Below are 22,505 nucleotides of genomic sequence, written 5' to 3' on the forward strand. Positions count from 1 at the left end.
AGTTATTAAACATTTTCACAGGCTTCAGAAAATGGTCTCAGAGCAAGCTGATAGCTAAAATTTATTTGAAAAATGTTGATGATCAATTTTCTCATCTTGTGGGCAAAATTGGGTTTTAATGGAAATTTTCTAGCTAGCTGTGATGCTGAGCTGGAGCAGAGCTTAATGAATAGGTTAGTAAGTAACAGGCTTAACTTGCAGAGGGGAAGTTTCGTGTTGAGAATAAGGAAGAACTTTCTGGCCCCAAGTGGAATGAGGTACCAAAGTGGCATAGACTGCAGTGCAAGCTGCACAGCAAAGCAAGCTACTTTGTGCTGTGTATTTGTAATAACTGGCTGAGGAACAGTGGGACAATGAACTGCTGAGGTCTAAACTAGTAAACCAAATTGCTTTGTGCTGATGTCACTGAGCAAGTTACCATCTTACTGTTTCTGCCTCATACTTTATGCAATGTGGATCATACTGACTGTCCTTACATTAATAAGGAGGTGAATTAGTATTATTAAACTCTTTAAAAGAGTGAACTTAGACTGTTTAACTCACAGATGAAGAAGAATCCTTTTCATGCTTCTGTATGAGATGTACAAACTGAGGGGAGTCAGCTGTGCAGAGGCAAAGGACACACTCCCCTCTATTACAGACCACAACAGAGGCATTGGAAAGGAAAATAAACTCAAACACTAAATGCTGTTACTCAGAGCAGTTAAGTCAGAATAACAGATATTATATTATTGTATCACTAAACTAAACCAAAGAAACAACTACCTACTTGAGTGAACAGGAAGGCAAGTAGGTGATGGATTACAGTATTATTTCTCTGAGGTACAAATATTCCACTTCTATCAAGACTGTTTTGGGAAGCTCAAGTTAGCTTTATATAAATCTGGCAAGATAAAAGGGTTGAACCCTACAAATGCCTTCCCTTACTGAGTTCAGATAATGTCCCTATGGTATATCTTTCATATTTTTCCTAAACAAATATGTTTTTAAATAAAAGTTGATACTAATATGAACTACCTGTTTTAATGAAATGGTAAGCACACACTATTTATTTTCATTAACTAAGAGTGCTTCAGAACATCATTATTATTCACAAATCACAAAGATGTTCAGCAGCCACATCTATTTATCTATTTATACCATACTCATTAACATGATATCTGATTTTCTTAGATTCTCCAAAGCAGTTTCCAAGCAGTGGCCACTACTGAGAGTGAGTTCAGGGAGTGCTGTATGTTGAATGACTCAACTCCATAAAGCCAGTAGTCCCCATAGCTACATGGGCAAAAGACTGCTGCTGCACTGAGAATTCCTTTCTCTTTTCCCAGTGTGAATCACAGTGCAAAGGCAGTATTTCAGCTGCTTTGCACAGTGCAATATTTAACTGTTTTTCCTCTGTTCCAGTTTCCAGCAAGCAAGCAGCAGAGAATCCAGCTTTAGCTCTGAATCTGTATGTCTTGGTTTCAGCTGGGACAGAGTTAATTTTCTTCTTGGTAGCTGGTACAGTGCTGTGTTTTGGATTTAGTGTGAGAATAATGTTAATAACACACTGTCATTTTAGTTGTTGCTAAGTAGATTTTCCTAAGTTAAGGATTTTTCAGTTTCCCATGCTCTGCCAGCAAGGAGGTGCACAAGAAGCTGGCAGGGAGCATGGCCAGGACAGCTGATCCGAACTACCCAAAGGGATATTCCATACCATAGAACATCATGCTCAGTATATAAACTGGGGAGAGTTGGCTGGGAGAGGCTGATCGCTGCTTGGGGACTGGCTGGGCATCGGTCAGTGGGTGGTGAGCAACTGCATTGTGCATCACTTTTCTTGTTGTTTATTTTATTTTATTTTATTTTATTTTGTTTTGTTTTATTTATTCCTTTTCATTACTATTATTATATTTTTATTATTATTGTTGGTATTACATTTTATTTTGCTTTAGTTATTAAATCATTCTTCTCTCAACGCACAAGTTTTAATTTTTTTTCCAATTCTCTTTCCCATCCCACTGGAGGGGTGGGGGGGAGTGAGCAAGCAGCTGCGTGGTGTCTAGCTGCTGGCTGGGCTTAAACCACAACATTGTACATGCCCTTAAAATTTCTCAATGAATAAGTAGAAATGTGTCACTAGAGCATTTAAAATTGTCCTTTTGAGAATTCAAATTATTTGAAATGGTACCATCTTACAGCTTAGGGACAAGTGTGTCCTGCAGCCTAGATGCCAGAGAAGACAATCACAATGAAAATAGCTGCAGTCTGGTGTTGGAGAGGGAGACTGCAGGTACTGCCTCAGTTGCAAGTGAAGTCTGCAAACAGATTTTGTGAAATTAAGAAAGTCAAACTAGACTCCATCTTACAGGCCAAGATGCCCTTCAGTTTTAAAGAAAAAATCACAGAAAGAATGAAAAAAGAACTCAGAACTATCCTGAGTCCCTAATGAGAAAGTTAGAAGACTGTGCTGAAAGATTATGACCACAAAATATGAGATGACACTGTGGTTTGAAATAGAAAATAAAGAAAGCCCATATTATATTCCAGAAAAACACAATGATTTGAAGAACAGAGTTGTTAAGAGATGGTCTTTTAATTTTTTTTTTTTTTTTTCTGATGTTAGCAAGTATTAGAGGTAGGAGCTGGCAAAAAACTATCTATAAAAGGATGTAATGCATAAATTAGTTGCATTTCAGTGACATATGCAGTGATACATACATGGCCTTACCTGTGCTGTTCTGACAGGCATGATGCTCACTCAGAAAGAGTCACTTTTTCTTCTTACAGATAATACAGAAGAGCTAAGGATTCAGGAAAAGAAATAGAGTTTTAGAGTTTTAGAAAATGTGTCTGGCAAACAGAGAACTCAAGAGATCAGCTTGTCCATAAACTTGTCCCCCAAAGTGTTAATATCTATGACAGATGTTTATCTAGATTGAACTTAAAGGCTCCATAATATGCCAGGCTTCACTGTCCTTTTTATTAGAGACTTTTTTCTAGTGACTAACCCCCATCTTTTTTGCTGAAATTTAAGTCCATTACCTCTTATTCTATTCAGCATTTACACGGCGAAAAGATTAATACTCCCTCTTCTCAAATACCTGTGTCTGAAAACCATGAACATGCTCTCCCATTAGCCTTTTCTTCTTTAGTCTAAACAATCCTAGGAGCTTTTCTCATAGACTGTGATTTTTTATTTTTTTTTTTAAGATTATTCTAACCCTCTGGACTGTATCTCAACTGAGGACACAAGGAAACAAAAGAAAGTTGAAGGATTACCTTAGACAACTTGCAAACCAAATGTCCTTCTAATATGGTGTGGGGGTTTTTGTTTGGTTGTTGGGGTTTTTTTTGAAAAAGCATGACATTGTCATGTTCTGCTCATCTTCTATATTAACTTATTTGGTGAATTGGAAAGTGTGCCACAAAGATGAAATGATACTATATCACGTAAGGAATCCATGTCAAATCTGGAAATGAAGCAATGATCACTTTTGTTGTTCCATCTCTTAAACCCAAGATTCCCTCAACAGATTAAAAATGTAGTAACTTAAGTGTTTAAATGGCTATTCTATATCAAAAGTCTACAGAATAAATAGAATTAAATAACCATACTGAGACAAAGGGAGAGACTGTGACTAATTGGAACATCCTTCTTTCCTTTAGGATTTGAAACAATCCTCAGTAGTGTTGTACCCTTTGGGGAAAATGTGGACCCCTGCATTTTAAGCGAAAAGAATAAATTAAAGGCAGCTTTCAATCCAATTTTAAGGGAGATATCCCAATGGGGTAAAAATGTGATGAAGAAAATTAAATGCAAGAGGGAAATTACAGCAGAATATTAAAATAGGGAAATGGAGAATTAATAATGAGAAAAAAATTAACTGAGATATTTCTTCTGTGGTATTCACTTAGGTTTTATTTCTTCTGTGGTATTCACTTAGGTTTTCCCTATTGATCACATGTTACAAGTACTTTTAGCTCCACCATGTCATGCATTAGGTGAAAGAAAGGCTTGGGACATGTTACTACCACTTGCAACATCTGGTCCCTAACATGTTCTTCTTTGATCAACAGTATGTCATGTGTTATAGTGAAGCAGATTGCATAGTTCATCCTTACTGAACCTTCACCCTTAGGACATCATGTGAAAGGCAAACTCCATCTGCCTCAGAGAAACCAAAAATAATCTGAAATGTAGAAATTCACCATAGTCATGACAAGAATTAGTATTAAAAGAAGACTTAGAAATAAAGTCTTGCTGCTTTTGTAAAAGCAGATCAGGCTTCTTTTTTCTAGACGATGGTCTGAAAATTTTCCTCCATCTTGCATCACTTTGCCTCCTATTTTTTGCAAGTTGTTGATGAAGTGCATGAGTTATAGCATGACCTGGAGCCAGGCGTAACATGCAGCAGGTACTGTATAATCTTGTTTCTGTGATTAGGTGGCCCCTCAATTACATGCAAGTCAATCAACACTTCTAGCGCAGCTCCAAAACTGGAAGACAGGTTTCCTCTCTCTCTTTTCTCTGCTCAAAATTAATTCAGAAGGTTTTATCTCAGAGTTGCAGAGGAAATCCAGAGATAGGAGCAGAAGCCCTGATGCCTCTCTGCTTCCTGCGTCAGGCCACACGGCAGGGGTGTGCGTGTCCCTCCACAAGTCACAGGGTGCCTCCTTAGTCCAGGCACAAGCCAGGGAGAAAGCCTGGGGGTGTCCCCACCCCGTTCCTTGACGTCCCAGCGCTGACACCACTCGCGTGCCCGGTGCAGCGCTGGAGGTGCTGGTGCTCCTCTGAGCCCGGCATGTTGGGTCAGGGTGCCACAGAGGAATAATGCTGGGAAAGGAGAACAGATGGGAGCTAATGTTTTGCTTCCCTGCAAAATAGCCACCTAATCTGGCTTATTCTGGGTGTTGGTATGTCAAGAAGATGGACGTGTGAAGCAGTGGGAAACACAAAAGCAAATTACAACAGCATTACAAGCTTATCAGCTGAGCTGCAGTGCCTTACCAGTTTGAATGCTCTGAACCCATGTAAATTCTTGGTAATTTGACTTACAGCCATTTTTAATGAAATAGGAAAAAATCATGCACATCAAATATACCTGAAAATCAGCTGACGTGATAACATGATTACGCATCTGGGCTCATCTGCACAAAAAAATGCAGTGCTAAGCTCTGTTTTGTACTGGGCTTGTACTCTGGTGTATACTGAAACTTGGACTTCATGAAGCCCAGTGAATTCTTCCTGGTAGATGGATGAGATGTTAGAAAGTTATTTGCTTTTTCCACACATTCTGGAGCTGAAACCTGTTGGATTTCCTACACTTCTCATCAGGGTCCTTAAATCACATGCTTAAGTGAAATCAATCGTTCTCATCATTTATGCAAGGTCTGATTTCCCCTCAGATGTTTGTACTCTTTCTCAAGCAAGTCTGTGGGAACTGTTAGGGAAAAGGAGGCACTGACTTACAGGGTTACTGAACGCGTGTATTCCTGATATCTAAACCTTTTCTTCCTCCCCCCTTCCTCTTCCTCAGTGAACAATGCTTAAACTCAAGTGAACAAAAACCTCAGCAGAGTGAGAGGTTTCCTTTGGATGTGGGCCTCCGTGAAGGCCTTAAGTTAAAACTGTACTCTTCTAGTAGGAGGAGTAGATTCTATTCCAGTAAGTATGATTCAGTTATGAATTATTTCCATAACAGAAAGGAAAGTGATTAAAAACTTCAAGGGCTAGCTTATGAATTTAAATGCTGTGCAAAACACTCCCATTAAAGAAAAAAGGAGGTGATAAAATGTGATACAAGGTCCATTTCAGAGTGTTTTAATGCAAGACTCATGTAACCTTTTTCACTCGAGATTTTACTAATCAATAGCTATATCAGCAATAAATGCTGACTATGTTTCACGTAAAGCTTATAAATATTTACACTACTGAAGCACAAATGAAATTTAATCTCATATTCTATATAGTCTATTTTTAATATGTTAAAGAAATTAATACGGTGCTTGCATACTTCAAAAAGTTCAAATTAAGGTGCATAAAATGGATTAAAAAAGAATGCTATTTAAGAGTTTTAGAACTTTCCTTAGAACTGTAAGTGAGATGAAATGGCTTCTTTAGGAGAGGTCTGGGTCCCATGGCGTTGCATTCATTTCCACAGAACCATGTAAGGAAAAAAAAAGACAATATTTCATCCTGAATTCAAGCAGCTACAGTGGTAAGAAAGCTAAACAAGAGTTTTGTTACAAATTGTTCACTTCAGACATGTTGAACATTTTCTTGCTTGCTTCTTATGTTCAAAATGGTGCTAGCAAAAGTAGCTGAAAAGCAATCATTTGTATGATCAAATTCTGAATTTACCCCCTCCCCCCCTCATGTCAGACTTAAGTGATAGCTTATGAACATCAAGCTGAAATGGAGCTGTTAATAATTCCAATCAATTTCTCATTACTTTATTTGCCAATGGACCAGTAATGAGAACACTGTTTTTTCCTGTACCCAGGTCTAGTAAATTAAGTTAAACAACAGATGTTGAACAGATGTTCTCATTATTTTAGTGACTTGAATTCTGGCTAGTCCCCAAGTTGTTTTACATGACTAAAAGTGTTGCATCACTCTATCTGTGACAGATAAAGTATCTGAAAACATCAACACTCAAAATCTCATTAGCAGAAACAGTTTTATAAAATTTTGATATGGTAAATGGACATATCACTTCTCTTTTTTTAAGAATGGCATATCAATGAAATGGTAGCGGTAAATGCTTCCACTTAAATGTAACATACCAAGACCAAAGTTTCCTCATATTATTTTGTGTTACACTATAATAAACACTGAACACTTTTTTTCTTGAGATTTTCCTTTCTGTCAAGGTCACAGAGACATTCTGAACTCATCATCACGGTGATAATTTATTATGTGAACTACAGTACAAATTAGACACTCACCAGGGCCGCACAGGTTTAGACAGTCAATACTCAGAACAACTATGGGGTATTACCCTGTGATGAATGTAAATGCAGTGCCGAGAGGCGAGCATCAGCATAAAAGTATTAAAGGAAGGGTCTATGGCCCCATTAACACCTCATCCCCATCTCCCCAAATATAAATGTGCACCTCCCATTTACGATTGCTTTCCCTGTGACCTTTCTCCCCGCTAGATACCAGCAATGTCCTGTTCGGATGCCTTTGCCTCCTCCTTGCCGGGATGCCAGCTCCTGCAGCGGTGACCTGTTGATTTCCTAGGAAGTGGCTTGGTTCGGCCCCTGCCACTGCCGTGCCAGCTGTGCCAGCTGTGCACACAGGCAGAGCATTTAGGTCTGCTCTGGTGTCTTGGAGAAGCAGTGGTGTCTAACGGGCATCTTCTCCAGCAGCAGTTGCCTCCAATCACAACACCCTTGTCACTGTAGCCCAGGAAAGAGGGTTTTGTCATGAGTTGTAACAGGTCCCAGGCTTGGTACTGTCTCAGGGCTTGTCCAGCCTCACCCTGGCCCCAGCTGGGTTCAGCTTGCTTTGGCAGCTGCAGAGAGGGGCAATGCCTGCGGGCTCTCCTGTTGTAGCTTCACCCTGTGATCCCTGATGTGGAGCCATCCTGACGGAGGCAGGGGCTCAGCAGGTGACAAAGGGCAGCCCTCGAGGGGAGCTGGGGCTGGGGGAGGCCACTGTGCCGCTCTCTGGCTTTAGCTGGGAGCCCCTGAGAGGGAAACAGGGGCTACGAGCAAAGAACATTTTTGAAAGAAACCCAAGGAGATCCCACAACTGGGGAGGAAGAAAACCCCATCGTGGACATAGTAGACCTCCCAGCAGAAATCCTAGTATGCTGACAGCTTGCGGCAAATCCCTCTTTCTAGGCTTTTTGGGAAAGACTGAAACCATCAGCCGTGTGACCCAGATGAACCCTGGAAGGGTGAGCATCACAGCAGAGAAAAGGGAGAGAGACTGGTGAATTTTTTTTTTATAACAAATTTAACTCTATTACTTACAAGGGGTTTTTGTATTAATCTGAACGATGGCTGTTACTAACATTGTAACTGGGCTAATAATTGTTTATAGCCTCTTGATTAGGTTGTTCATATTTTAGTCAGGGCAATAATAAATTCTTATCTCCCGTTACCCATAACAAGATTTTGGGTATACAAGTACTCAAGGATACTCTTTTGAATCCGAGAGTGCTTTCCTCATCTAAGACGTGTGGAACCAGGTATGTTCACGTCATGACCATAGGCAGTGGTGCACATCTGTTTTTTCCAAGAGTGCGGATTGATTTTTGGGTCTTGCATGTCATAAGTAGAGCAACTTGAGAGATCTACTTACATATGTGGGCAGGGGAACCCCACACATGCCAATAAATCCTTATTGAAGCCAGTTGCAGGCTTTGATACACATTCAAAGATTTTTTTTTCATATGAAAATCCCTATTTAGACAATTCAATCCTAGGCAATTTTTTTCTAAAACCCTAATTGTTGTTTAGAATGCCCTGTAATCATTTAGCAACAATTATATCTTCTTCAGCTTCTAAGCATACTGTGTATTGGCTTATGTATTTAGTATTCTCTATTTTACTTCATACCCAAATATCACTATTTCTGAAACCTCTCTGTCAATTGGTCAGGAATTAATATGACAATGTACAATTAACCTTTGTTAATAAAAAGTAGAAATGCCTGAAAAAGAAATTCAGCACTTCAAGCTCGAACTTTAGTTGTGGTAACACAGTTGCAAATAATGAGCTGCAATTATAAAATCATGGATTGAATTTGCAGTTCTTTAATCTGGGGCTGCCCCAGACCTTGTTTGGCTCTAAACATTACCAAGGATAAAATACTGTAAAGGCAAATCTCCTCTCAGCACACACAATTCCAAAACAAGCCATAGTTTTCAGAGTCAGCTGCTCTTAACTGCCCAGAGCCAAAGCAAGCCAGAACATAAATGATATTGTTTCAGTTTCTTAAGAGAGTTTCCTCAGTTACCTTTACCTCTTACAGCCTCAGACCATCTGTGCCTATAATCTTCCATTTCTCCCTCTGGCCTGTGGGTGCTTTATGAGCCTTAAAAGCAAATGGAAGGTTTGCAACCACTATTTCTGACTGGGGGTTAAGTGGTTCCCTTGGTTTCTCTTTCTACTTTCCTTGCTGAATTATTACGACATTTGCTGATCAAAATGTAATTTCTTAGGTTATATGAACCAGTAAATACAGAACAAAAAAGAAATCACATTTGTAGTACAAATATTGTGCAAAAAGATCTCAGAAATTAAACTTAAATTAGCCCCAAACACATATGCACACTTAGGAATGAACTTTTGTTTCCCTCTAGTATTAATTAAAGAAAATATAGCTCCAATAACAACAGAAATGTTCATGATCTGTTTCCCTGTTTGATATGTTTTGAACAAACAGCTAATAGGAAGGACTACCATGTGGATGGATCAAGTGAATGAATAGACTTTCTCGCTATAACAGTGCTGAGCTAGTTACTCAATTCTGTGACATTCAAGAAAGCACGGTGGATGTAACCATGGTTGCAGAGCGTTAAAATCCAACTCTGCCATTGAGCTCCAGGAGAGGGGTACTTTCCCCAATGCCAAACTGGTGTGTCACACACAGACAATTGAAGTTCAACTTAAGAAACAAAGTTCATTAACTTCTATAGAGAAAAAGGTGACAACTGAATTCAATGGATGCTAACATCCAGTAGATCGATCAAAATGATTGAGGACACAAAACAGGGAAAGAACATTTACTGTATCTGACATGTGGGTCACATACTTGTTATTTGGGAGCAGCCATCTCCAGACTAACAGCTGAAGTGATGTCAGAAATTCTGGCAAATATCAGTGCCAAATATCAGGAAAATTGTTGCTTTAGCATGCGGCATTCCTTTGTCTCAGCTGAGGGAACGTACATTATCAGGGTGTCCATCAATGGCACAGCGAAGACAATTCAAGCAGAAACAATGGAGACTTCCTTTTTTTGACAAAAAGATATCCCAGGATAAATTAAAACCTGATATTGTGCTTAGGTGAATGCACCAATTAATTTTCTGCCATTTTCATGCTATTACTCTGGTTTAACTTCACCTAACTTGCTAAGGACGTTAGCAGAGAAAATACAACAAGTAATGACTGTTGAGGAGTAAAAAAGAAGGAAGCAGTGTTTTGGAAGCCCTTTCAACAACCAGAAATTATATGGTAATGACTCTCAGGGTTTTCATTAAACTGAAGTCCTCTGAGAAAGCATGTATCAGTGTTGTGTGTGCCTTAGGTTCCATTTTGGGGGAGGGAACTCCAGTGTGATTACTGCTCCCCTGCTCAACCAAAGGCTAAAATGATTGATGTTTTTCAGCCAGTTTCCTTCTTGGATTGGTCATAATTATTGTGCTTACCCTTTGACTGAGGTTATGAAAAGGCTAAAGCTGTTCTAGTAAATCAGACAGAAACAGGCGAATTAAGACCAATGAAACCAGAACTTTTTCCTTTCCTACTCACAGGCACATCTATCTACATTAGCCAAGTGGCAGATGATGTGTCTGCAAGAGACAAAAGAGCAGAAGAGCTTATCTGCCCATGTAGATTTCCCACGCATGTATTTTTCAGTATCTCTATTTCAAAAAAAAAAAAAAGATCCAAACCTAATCGCAAGCCAGCTAGACTTCCAGAATAAAACCCAGCCGGCTGAGGATGGAAAATGCCTCCCCTTTGAGAAATGAAGGCCCCAAAGCAGTGGGGAGACAAACACACAGGATTATGCATGTTCATGTAGTCTAAATCTCTGGTGCTGTCTCATCTTTCTCTTGGCGCCTGAAGAGTTGGCGTGACGACTCCACGGAGGCTGCAGCATCCTGCTGTGTTGTTTTTAGCTACGCTGCAAGCTGTGGTGGAGCAAGCAGAAAAATTGTGCTGGTTCGAAGACTGCATAAACTAATTTTGGAACCAGCTTGGAAGGGAAGGATGAGGTTTACAGCAACAAGGCTGTATTGTTACTCTACTCTAGCATCAAATAATTATAAATATATTTTACTATTATTTTTATATAAAGTAAAACCTTATTTGGTACTGACCAGCGACACAGTAGAAAAGGAGATTGCAACAATAATTTTCAGTGAAACCTGGTAATTCTGAATTGGGAGAGGCTGCTTTTACTTGTAAGGAAGAAATAAATACAAAGAGTATGTGTCATCTCAGTAGTAAACAAACATGTACTGGCATTTCCTTTGGTGCTCCTCATTCTCCTTCTGCTGTAAGCTTTGTTTCTGGGAAGTCAAACAGGGAGAAGTCTGTGACCCTCTAGATATATCTAGATCTTTCCCTTCCTTTAACCTCTTCCACTGAATGCGTCTTACAGGGCAAATGGATGCTCACAGAGCCCTTGCAGTTTGAATGAAAAGACTTTACAGGTGTTTAAACAGCTCAGAGGGTACAAGAGCTTCCCCTCCAAAATCTTTCATACCTCCGAAGTACCTACAGCTCATGCACTGACTGCTCAAAGATAATTCCATATTAATTTATGTATCTTGCATGCCAATTTATTTTTTCCAAAACAGTAATTTATGCAAACATCCAGAATGCATTTTAGAACAGATGAAGCAAACACAAAACACCTTTTTTGTTGTTGTTGTTGTCTGCTTCAGTATTTATGTTTATATTTATTTAAAATATTTTATTTTGGTTTAAGGAAAAGAGATGTTGGGACTTGACTGGCAGCAAGTTTAATTCTACAGAAGACATATCTGAAAAACAGCATTTCCACACTTTCCACATACCTAATCTCAAATACGTAAAATGTATTATTCATCTCATAATGACTTGTGACAGTACGTCACATATGAGCCATAAGTCAAATGTCCTAAGTTCGTAGACTGCCCAAAAAATTGTGAAGTGTGATTACTCACGTATTTCTTCAGAGCTAAGAGCATAATTTTTGAGCTTGCACTGAAGCCTATGCTGCCTCTACAGCATAGTTCTGCATCCTCATCTCATGTGCTCTGGACAGAGATTGCTTCCACAGACCATGGTTATTATGACATAAATTTGGCTCTCTACAAACTGAATGTTTTCAGGCTGCTCTGCTGACAGTGTAAGAAGAAAGGTTTTGAAGGTAATAAAATACTGAATCTCCATTCGTGTTATCCCTTGGTTCTGACTGCTTTATGATCATGTAATATATTGTACAACATAATTAACTGCTTTTACACCTCTTTCACTATTTTATACCCTGTTACTTCATTTATTCATTCAAAACATTTTTATAATTTCATCATTATAAAATCAAATGACTGGTTCTCACACTTCTAGAAAACAGGCTTGCAGATAATTTTTTAATTAACAATAATTAATTGACATTTTCATGGTGCTCTGCTGAAAGCATAAATGAGGTGGTTATTTTATTTATATCATCATATTACCAATGGACTAATATTGAGATTCTGGAGAGCACCAAGAAATCTGACTCCAGATTCACTTTTTTTCAAAGATTAGGGATATAAAACAAGAGCTAATTGGTCAAAGAGGTTTTTTTAACTTGCCCAAACTAGCTCGCAACATACATACAAATCAGGATTGAAGACTAGAGACAGGACGTATGGCTGCTTTTGAGCAAAGGTAAGTGCCTGAGCATCTGAATTTAGCTGTGTTTGTTGCAGGGCACCAACAGAGAAACCTGGTGTTTTCAGTACCCTTGGATGTTGCGGTTTTGCTTGTTAATCCATGTCTCATGAGAAAAAGGGGCTTTCAGAATATAAACTAAACCTATTGGCAGGCCAGGGGATCTTCTGAGTTACACCTCTTGGGATTTACAGGTTGGAACTTGCTTTTTGTCTTCGTAAATTCTTTTTTTTTTGTCGGCTGGCATAGGTGCCCAAAGTTTTATTTTAAGAGGTAATTACTACAGTGAAGGTCCTTTTATTAGCTACTGTACCAATTATTTACATTACTCAAAGAGGATATAGAAAATTGAGACTGATTATCCTCTCTGCCTGAGGACAGTCAAACCCACAAATCCTTGGGAAGGGCACAGCTTCCATTCTGGCAGCTGTTTGGCATGTGGATAAGACCGGCATCTCCTGCCAGAGTTATGCTTTGGCACACTAATAATTCAGAGTCCTCTGGAGGAGAAAGGTGAGCAATTGAGGGAACAACATCAAGAAACCCAAACCTGTATACCTAGTTTTTAGGAATCCACCAGGGAGGGAAGACAGCTGGTTTTGAAAAAAAAAAGGAAAATTTTACCTTCCTACCGTGCAATACGGCACTAAGCACCAGCTTTTAGGGAAGAGCTGAAGTGCCACCTGTGCCTGTTTTCAGTGCTGTATGTGATGCTCACTCTGATAAACTGTGGTAAATATTTTCAGGGCGGGGTCATCACATCAAGCAGATTCCCAAGCAGAAGCGGAGCACACTGCTACTTCATCTGTGAATCCTGAAATATGGAGTGTGAGACTTGTTCTGAGTTACCCAGCACAGCTACAGCTGAAGCATGGCAAAGTCCCAGGGGTGTCCGAGGTGCCTGGGCACCCCGCGTGCATGTCTGGAGCGGCTTGATTTCCTTGCTGCAGTGGGTCCGCTCTGACCTTGACCGTGATGTAGAGTTAGGTCTTGATCGTGATCTTAGGTTCATCTTAAGCTGCTCTGCATGTGTTCAACAAGTCTGGCTTGTTGGAGCTCCTGTGCGGTGGATGTGTAGCAGCTAGCAGAGATCGACCACATTCTGGCTGCGGGGCCCCTTTTGGACTGGGAGCCCGTGATTTGTGGTTGCAGTGATTTGAAAGACTCCTGGGCATGACTCTAGGTAACTCTAGGTAGCCTGGTAACTTTTAATGGTAAATATCTATCACATGTAGGTGTCTCTAGAGCAGGCAGTAGCTGAGCAGGGTTTTTTGAGCAAGGTTGCAAATTTTGCTTGGAGCAACTGAATTTATTTCTTGGATCTGTCTTTTAGTTCTTCTCAGCTAAGTTTGGTATTTTATATTTTAAGAAACTCTAAAGGGAGCTTAGATTTTCTTTCAGGTAACAGATTAATCTCTTGCTATTATTCTGGTAAAGCTATTGAAATGACAGTAGAACTGTGGGTGGCTAAATTGTGAGTCAAGAGATATATTTGAAGCGATATTTGATGTCATCATTGGACATTTTATCCAGAAGAATCCTTGTCTTTAAAAATGTTTTCCACATTGCCTCACTTAATACACTGAAAGTTTTAATAATACTGAATTGGCAAATGAAATTAAAAAAGGAGTTGAAAATTAAATCCTTTCTATCAAGGAAGTGATCACTTCAGGCTTTAAAGATAAAAAGTTTAATGTTCTAATCACAAAAAAATGACATTAAAGTTCCTGTGCAATGCTATATAAGCAAAGTTTTTGATTGTTCTACACAAAATAATCTCTATCCTAGTTAAACGGATTATGGGCTGTATTTTTCAAATAACTGCCTAACTTTCTGAGTTTCTTACAGTCTTTTAGGCACCTTCCATGGTCTTGAGATGGGTAGGATTCTTGATTCTGAAGGTTTTTATATTTTTTTTGTCCGCTGTTGTGCCAGGTGTTCTGAAGTCTTGTAATTAGACACTACCGTGTTAATGAATTTTATATATATCTGTTTCACAGATGTTGTAATGTACATTGCAAACTGTACACTTTTGCACAAATTGTTTTAAACAATTTATTATTAGTGTGACATTGCCCAGTTACTTCACAGCCACATACTGATGGTTCTCTATTAATGTTTACTCTGCCTGTAAGCAAAGCAGAAAGGAAGTATTGTCTCCTTGATTATCCTGAAGTGAGATACAGAGAGACTAAATGACCTTCCAAGACTGAGAGATAGTTGTCATGTCAGCCTAATGCCTTTGCTGAACAAAATCCTCCTTCTTTGGTGTTTTCCTGAGCCACAAAAGTAGGAGCAAGAATGACCAACATATATCCAATCTCTTGCCTTTCGAAAATGAAAACTTTGCCAATATATTTTAAACAAAAAGAACTATATCTAAAATGTGGAATTGCATTCAGGGCACTAAATCATGCCATTGTGTCCGTGAACAGGCTCCAACATATGCTCCTTGCTTCTTCAGTTCGGTTCAAGACTGACATTTTTAGTGAGATGTTGCTCACAGTGTCTAGGAAGAATCAGCAGCCGAACCTACATTGCTTTTGTAGGAAAATAAGTTGGAACAGGATGGCCCAATAAAGTATTCATTAGTAAAAAGGAGTGGGTTATGATGTTTTATGCCTATGACAGTTACCTGCATGAATATTTCATTAACACATTTTTACAGCTATCACAGAGATTATAGGTAGCTGTTGATTAGACCTCCTGCAACACAGTGATTATGTTTCTAAAGCAGCAAGGATATCTTATGCCTGTGGTGGGCAATCACTATTTCTGATTTTTATCAGCTTTCAAGAGTAATCAAGTGACAGTTACCAAGTTCTGTAGCTGCCTTGCTGACTCAGAGTTGCCTTCTATGTATTTTAATTATGTTATGATCCCACTCGCTTCCTGGGGTGCCAAAAAACCTTTTACTGAGTTTTCAATGCCTGTTTTATTAGGTATGTCAGTTCAGTTTAAGTAGTCAGACACAAACGCCTTTCACTTACATGCACACCAACAGGTAGTAAAAGCCTTAATGAGCATAGATTTTAAGCCGTAGTCAGTAATGAGTGTAGAGTGCAAGAGAGGGCATAAAACTTTGCAGTAGTTAAGATTATTTTTACTCTGGGTATGTTTTAATTTCAGAAGTTCAAAAATGCTTTTAAATTGACTTTTTTTTTTTTTTTTTGGTGTGGATTTAACTTTAATGTAGTGCTACATTTTTAAGTGGGTATAGAGGGGGTGGGCTGAAATGACATCTGAAGATGAAAATAAAAAGTAAATACCAATTATTTCAGTTTTATACCAGTCATAAAAATATAGCATAGCAGATGCTTCCATGACATCTTTTAAAAGTCGGGTGTTTATTGTGTGCATATGTTCAACATCGAACATAATTCATTTTCCTCTGTTCATCTCAAATTAAGGGAAAAGTCAAGCATCAGCAACTCTACAGACAATGACAACAACAACAAGACCTACAAAATGCGAGGAAATGCAGAATGAGATGAAACAAGAAAAACAAAAGTATGAAAGAGATGTGGCAGATTGAAAAAAACAGAGATAAGAATAAAAAGCCCCACAAAATAAGTGGAGGAAAATGTAAGACAGTGACTGAGGAAATAAATTTTAAAGTAAAAGAAATTCTTAAATGCGGCTCATTCAGCTTTGTTGTGATGGGAACAGAGCTGCTAAAGGGTGACAGTGCCTAAGACAGGTAACTGATATTTACTTTTCTTTCTCCCTGTGCTGTCAGGAAAGAGTTGTTCATATCTTGTTTTCACATGTTATTAGGATGGTTTGATCCTGTAATGATGGGATTTGCATAAGAGAGAAAAAACAGTCTGAAAAAGTTTTGAATGTGTGGGCAGAGAAGAAAAATGTTTGAGCACTGCTGCACCATTTGAAATGTCCATCACCTCTGGATTCAGGAGACTCATTCCCCTCCTGTAAACGTGACCCTGCAAGTGTTGCTGCATCCCTGACATCTACCACCAGAAGTGATGTGCAAGAGCAGCACAGAGCCACAGAAACGGGCCTTACACCAGCTTTTTGCTGTGTCTAAGCCGCATGGATCAGTGCCATGTGGAGGTATAAGAGCTGGTGTTAAAAATCAGGCTATAAAGCTAGAAAGGCTGCAGGGGCTTCAGTGGTGGGATGCAAGCTGTGTACAGCACTGCACCGCTGAGGTGGTTATTCTACAAAGGATGTCGGGGGCCAGCCTATCTCCGTACCGGTGCTCCGTGCTGTGTAACCTCTCTGCTCTTCTAGTGGGAGGAAACTGGTGATGCATTGTGTTGCATGGCCAGAGCCACCTGCATGGCCAGAGTTACTCCTGTGATCTGGCACTTCGCAGCGGCTATAGATCTCTTCGAAGGGCAATAGGAGCTTGAACAAGTACCTGGACACTAGTCCAGTGCCCAGTTGCTTCAGGCTCTCCGAAGCATGACTTCAGGTCTTTTTAGCATAACTTAGCTTTTTGTCTTAATATAGAACTTCCTTCACTACTCTTGCTTTTAGGTCCTTGCAAGACTGTCTCAGCTAGCCATAAAAAGGGAATGGAACATATGGAACCAAGGTTTTTTTAGTGATTTTGATGGACAGTTCACAACAGCCCATTTTACTATTTACTTCTCGATAGGAGGAAGGCAAAGATGTGTGGGTGGATGGCAGTCAAGACTGTGGGCTTATCAGCTTGGCAGACTGCAGTATGGTGCAGCGCTACTTCAGATCGCCTTAGATGGGCTCGTTCACGTAGCCAGGTTTTAGCCATGGCAGGGTGGGAGAGACTGTCAACTACTTTTCTTCACAGGGAAGTACAGTGGAACATCCTTGACTGAACTGGTGCAGGTGGAGCATCGTGGCTGGGCTGTGCTCGCCTCCAAACCGGTCTGGGAATTTTTATGCTGCACTGCCAAGTAAACACACATTATAGAAAGCAGAATATCAGTAGTAAGACTCACTCAGTGAAACAGTAGCAGGAACACTCAGGTAAAAAAGATGGATTTCACTTAAACCAAGATTTTACGTAGGTGGTCTGTTTGATTCCCAGTTAATAAGCTCAACAAAAACAAGTGGCACAACTGGTTGGGTAGCCCAGCAAGGACTAATGACTGAATGCATCTTGAACACAGGGTCACTCACGCTCCATTTTTGCATATTACATTGTCCCTTCTGAAATAGGGTTGATGGAGCTTGGAGGATGCAGAGAATGATGGTGACAGACTTGGGATTTACTCTGTGAAGAACTAAAATGGCTTAGTCTGCTCTGGGCTGTCAGTCTTGTGACCTTACATAGCAATAAATGAATGTAAGGTCAACAGAAAGGAAAGAGGGACTAATTCGTGATATTCAGCAGAGGCCTTGAACATATACTGTGATACTTAAGTTGCCCTACTGCATTCACCCGTATTGAGAATTGTGTATTCAAAAGATAAATATATGCAAGACTTCTGGGTCTGCCTGTATTACAAGCCATTTATTTCATTCCCTTGCTAAATATTTTAAAGTAAGATTAAAGACTCTTTTTAAGATGGCTTTTTACTGAGCTGATGTATAATTCCTTTCAGGGTGTAAAGTGCCTTGATATGCTTCCATGACAAGGGACTTTATAAATTAGATGGAATTATACACAAACACAATACAATTTGTAATAGAGAGGTAGTTTTGTCTCTTTACTTTGCTTATACTTCACACTTCATATAAGTGGAAATGTTTTATGCAAGCGAACTTCAATATCAGAATTAGGTATTTTGACACATTTTTTTAAGAACATAAAGCTGTGCTTTTTATCATGTTGGTTTAAAACAGTCATCTCAAATGTACTGTTGGAAGATTTTGACAATTAAAATTGACAAGAAAAAGCAGTTAACTTTGAGACCTGCATATGACCATCACATTTGATTTTGTGGAATGTATTCTTGCTTATCTGCTACTACATCCATTCTTCTAGGATGGCATAGCAACAGCAGTATGGCCAGTATGTCAGTAACACTGAGCTCTATCCTTACAATTTATATGCCCATTTTTGTATATGCACAAGGTAACAGCATCTGATCTGATGAGACTTTCTCACTCATTCCAGTTTTTTTGGAAGGCACTAGGTTAGTTTTTAAAGCTTGATATCTCTACAGTCCTTGGAAACATGGATCTTCATTTTCTGGTGGAAACCGCTCCACAAAAGACAGACTTTACAATTAGCTCCATCAATAATTTTTTCTAAAACTAAATCAGACCCCAAAAGCTTTCCCTTTCCCCATGTAACTAATAAAGATTCCTAACTGCTTTTCATTAGCATTAAGCTTTCTCCTGGGGTCAGTGTTCATCAGCCTCATTACTTCTGCAATGTCCCAATTTGCTGTCACACTCTGCTCTGGAAATGTGTTTTAGCGGTACCCGAAAGTAGTAGTGGGAAAGTGAATGAATGTCTTTTAGGATTGATGACACTGTTAAATGTCTTTTCCTATTTTTTCCTGGTAATACAAAGGAGAGGGGGGAAAAAAAGGAGCCTTTTTAGTTTACAAACCAAAGCCTGAGAATCTTAAAAATCACCATATTATGGCAGTACTTTGAATTCCTATTTCTCTACTTTTTCACCAAAGTAAAAAGCTCATATCATGTACTTAAGCAATGGCTCCTAAGGCTACAAATCTAAATACAGAACTAGTTGCTGTTTGGCCTGTTTTTAAGGCAATAAACAGCCAGAAGGTCTATGAAAGTTAATGCAAAGAACTGCCAGGGTCTCAGTATTTTTGAAAACCAGGACATTTATATTTAGGTATCTTACTTTTTATATCCAAATGGGGAATATTTGCATTTACTTCTTGGTGAAAGGGAGAAGAGGTGTTAAAACAAGAATCACAGATACTGGCATTTCTGAAGGGAAATTGTTCTTTTCAAGATCTTCCTTTATATGATTGACCCTATGTAAGCCATACAACACTTTTATTTCTCCATTGTAAAAGTAAACCAAAATCAACTCTCAGCAAACAAATGCATTTCACCATTCCTAACCAATAAGTGTGATGTGCCACATGCATCATCATCTGGTCATTTCTTCAGTCAAAACATCCCAATTTACAGTCATAGACGGTCTTTGCTTTGCAGTCTATGTTGTGACCCTTCAGGTCCTCACTTAGCGCTATAGAGACATGTCACAGCACAAGGAATGGTCAGTCTTTTCTGCCTACAACTGCTCTCCCTCAGTATATATGCAAGCGAATCACACGTGTTTAGGTTTTTCTTTTGCATCTGAGTGTGAAAAAGATAAAGGCATGCTGAAATTTCAGAAGAAGTTGAACAGTGGTGTTAACGGCAACTACAGGACTTTTGAATCTTATACTTGAGATTGTAAATTGCTGGGATGATTCTGTATGATGAATCTACCATTTGTATTTGGTGAGACATGGTAATAATTGGAAACAGCACTTGGTTGTTCTTGGCCTTTCTTTATCTCATTTTTTTTGTCCAAAACTAAGAATTAGTACTGATAGAAAGTGAAAACTTTGCAGTTGGTCCTTTTAGCTTTGGGTGGCACAACTTGAGTGTAGGAAAAGAAAAAGACCTATATGCTCTTCAGGAATATTGAAGAATTTTCCACTTTTTCACCAGACTGAGTCAATGATTGATTCTGCTAAGCCATAAGTGTGAAATGTTTTCCTAGCTTACTTAAAATGGAGCTTTATTTTACATTCAGGTCTTGAAGCTTTGGATAGTCATTTTAAAGCAATATTCTTCCTTCAGATCCTACCAAGCAGATCTCACCTTTGATAGTCTGTTCCATATATCTTTCATGCTCAGAGATCTGTTCACGTAAGGTGAGCAGGGTAATGGAGTTAAGATCAGCCATGTAGATATGAAAGAAAAATGTTGTCTTTAACAAATGGTCCAGCCTGTTTCCTTTTCGTCGAGGAAACAGCATACCTCTAGAAAGCCTGATTTTTTTCCAAGATTATGTATTTTCCTAAAGCCTTAGCTTGTATATGTTGAGTTCTTGTTTATGTAATTTAAAATGCAATAATGACAGATACATAAGCAAAGAGAATTAGCATATACTGATTATGCATACTCAATAATGAACTTTAAGCACTTTGTGAACAAATGTGAGGTAAATGTCACACAACACTTAGTAACCGAATGAAACAATAAGGTAAGAAAAACAACTAAATAGAAGTAAATAGAAGCAATAGAGGACATGAGGTTATAATTTAAATAATTGATTAGGGGATTCAAGATGTTCCGTTTTACATATAGAGATCCAGTTTTAACTGAGTCTCTCTTTCACAGGAGGGCTGTGAACTTAAAATGATCCCAGTGTCTTGCATTAGTAGCCTCTAATCAAAGCCTTAAACAAAATAGCTTTTAAAGAAGACAAATCATTTTAATGAGAATTTGCAAAATTATATATTGAAGATCAACTGTGATAAAGTAAGAAAGACAGCCATCCTAAATTACTTAGAATATTGCTAAAACCAAATTCAGTTATACAGTATCACACAAGAAAGGGCATGCAAATCCTGACAGACCAGAGAGACCCCTGGAAAATTTCACACATTGCAAATCTCTATCATTATTGAAAAGTGAGAAAACTGAACAGACATACAGGAAGACTGCTGTCCATAAAGCGAGCTCTGCTCTCCAACTGTTAAGTATCACAGGATTCTGCCTTAGGAGAGTTGCAGGAGTACTGCAGGCTGATATGCAACAAGTTGTCTGCAACAATTTGTTTGAAAGATTAAAAGAGGATATTTAGTCTGTCTCTACCCATATATAGGAGCAAGTGTATTTGACCAGCAATTTAACTAATTTGTGCTTAAATCTTGAGCAGGAAGACTCTGTTGCCTCCTTATGTCGTCTATTGCCATGCTTAGCTAGCCTAAAGGTTAGAATTTTTCTCAATCATGGAAATAAACACTTTATCTTACTCTTAATGAACATGGTGAAGAAAAACAATTGTTGCACATTTTTTTTTACACAAACTTCTAAACATCTAAGGAGCTATACTGGGTCTCTTTTTTTTTTATTTTGAGCAATGCCAATAATGTCAGCCTTTCCTTGTTTTTCCAAGCTCCACGTCGTTTGTGCTTCTCCTGTGCCAGAATTCTTCAATTTATCAACAGCTTTCATAAAGGCCTAATATTGGGTAGACTTCTCAACCTGAGGCCCTTATAGTGATATTGATATAAATAACTAACCCCATATGTAATTACATATACATAAAAAGTTATGTGTCATTTCTTTCTCTGGGCTGTCTGGCTGATATGATACATCTGAGAATGGTGTTTGCCTTTTTTTTGGCTTGCAATAGAGTCACACAGCTGATCCTTATTCATTCTGGGCTCTACAGCTATGTATTTTTTTTTTGTAGGCCTGCAGTTTTTTTACACTGATTTGACTGCCCCTCTATCAGTCGTATTTGCATGTTACCAGTTTCACCAAATTCCGCCAGATACCAGACCATTCCTTCATCCATGAAGCCTCATTTCAAATTCGGACTCTTGTCATCCAAAATACAGCTACTTTAAGCTTGACATCATTCACAAGTTTTATAAGCACACTTTGAGTAGTTTAAATTGATGATGCCATTCAGAAATAACTAAATTTATCACATTGGAGTAGTTGAATTTTGGATACGGTTACAACCTGGGATGAAAGGAAGTTAGAAATTTTTGAAGAATTTTATGGAAGTTAAGATTAATATATTTTCTTACGTCCATTCATTCCAAGAGTACCATTTACTTTAAATTATGGGAACTTTTTCTTGACCTGCTCTGAGGAAAAAAGAAACATATTATATATGATTATAGTATTATTTTAATTTTCTTTCATATATTTAAAATTATTCATGAACTTAGCTTTTAATTTAGCTTTTGAAATGGTAGCCGAGAGGTGGGTCATCAACAATACATTGCTAGTCATTTACAGCAAGCGTTTGTACC

This window comes from Accipiter gentilis, chromosome 27, assembly GCF_929443795.1.
Source record: "Accipiter gentilis chromosome 27, bAccGen1.1, whole genome shotgun sequence".
NCBI lineage: Eukaryota > Metazoa > Chordata > Aves > Accipitriformes > Accipitridae > Astur > Astur gentilis.